The sequence below is a fragment of the Ornithorhynchus anatinus genome, chromosome X2, assembly GCF_004115215.2.
Source record: "Ornithorhynchus anatinus isolate Pmale09 chromosome X2, mOrnAna1.pri.v4, whole genome shotgun sequence".
NCBI lineage: Eukaryota > Metazoa > Chordata > Mammalia > Monotremata > Ornithorhynchidae > Ornithorhynchus > Ornithorhynchus anatinus.
This window is the reverse complement of record NC_041750.1, coordinates 23,879,860-23,881,636: the sequence shown is the minus strand read 5'-3', so window position 1 is coordinate 23,881,636 and position 1,777 is coordinate 23,879,860.

Sequence of the window (1,777 nt, the reverse complement as noted above, 5' to 3'; positions counted from 1 at the left end):
GGCAATAGAACTGGTTGCCATGGAAACCTCAGTGGTGCACCCATCAACGGCTTTATAATTTTGACAGTTCAAATAGTGACTATTTAGGAATTTCAATTAGAGGAGACAGACACACATTTGCATCGGCGATTAGAAATGATATCAAAGTTTTGGGGTTTTTTAAATCAGAAAATGGGGATCTAAATACATTTTGTGGGTGGGGATGGATTTCAGATCGATGTAAGAAAAGTCCCAAAGGAAAATATAAACAAAGTCGATTTTTAAAATAAAATTTAAAAAAGGGAGATAGCACTCACCGGTAATGAATAAGTTGTGAAAATGTTCTATGAATTTTTATAGGGCAACTGCAATATGCGCCATTTGTTGAGTCAAAAGTCATGACTTTTTATTTGACGTCTAGGAGTCGCAAAATCTCATATGCTTGATTAGTAGGTTACGTTCCCCCACGCCTCACGCCACGTTGCCATTTTCGTTGTACAGAAGGGGAAATGGAGGTCCGGAGAGATTATGCTGCTAGGCCGAGATCACACAGCAAATCAGAGGCTGAATCAATCTCAGAACTCTCCGGTTTGAACTCTCTGGTTCCCCGATTAGCCCCAACAAACCAAAATAGAAAATCCACAACACGCCTAAAGGGGATCACTAATTCTCTGAGATTCTAGTACTATCAAAGAGCAGTAGAAGCTGGGGGATGAGGAGGGCTCTAGTCTGAGAGCCTGGGGCCAGAGTGGCAGCTGGAGAGAGAAGGGCGGCGGAATTGGTCCCCGGAGAGAAGATCTGACTCTGGGGAGGGCTGGGAGAAGGGGAGAACTGAGAGAAACGGGGATGGACAGAGGCAGCGGGGTCGTAGCAGGGAGAGTCATCCGCAGACAGGCTGTTTCTCCAGAGCTTCGATATCGCCCAGCTCAAGAAGTTAAGCTCAGATTTTTTCGAATCTTGTGAGGAAAAACAATGAGTCCCGACCCAAAACCTGAAAGATATAAATGAGATCTCTGGAACGTTTGCTCTGCCGCGTAAGTGGTTGGGATATTAAGTTGGAGTTGTTCCTCTGGGTCCATGGCAGAAACCGGACCGTTTCTCCTCATGAATCATCTCTCTGTGGCCAAATTCCACCCCTGGGGGGGAGAAAACGATATGAAGTCCGTCATAGCCTGAGCGTTTTTGCTGGCCCGGACTCAAAGGGAAAAAGAAAAACTCCATTTCTTGTGGGATTTGACTCATGTGGTCTCTATCCCATGTCGTCTGTCCCCACAATGGAGGCGGGGGTCAGGAAAAAGAAAAGTCCACTCTTCAAACCTTGAAACATCCGGTAATGTCTGAGTTGACGGTGATTTTCTTGCGCAAAAGGTACACCGAGGGCTTATTTGGGCCACTGTGGGGAGAGATGCCGTGGAAGACTGAGGGTCCCGACCTCAGCTTTATCTAAATGCCTGCCAAATCGGATAATCAAAGCAAACCTCACAAACAATTTAGAAAACTCAATGGAATTGAGAGTGCCCCCGGGATGACCAGTTGATCAGTAGGTCAGTCAATATTATTCATCCCTTTATTCATCCTCCCTCCCAGTCCCACAGCACTCATGTACAAGTCTGTCATTTATTCATTTATTTATTTATTTATAATAATGTCCCTCTCCCCCTCTAGACTGTAAGCTGGTTGTGGGCAGAGAATATGTTTATTGCTATATTGTACTCTCCCAAGAGCTTAGTACAGTGCTTTGCACACAGTAAGTGCTCAATAAATATGAATTAATTAATTAATTTGTTGATCACTTAGC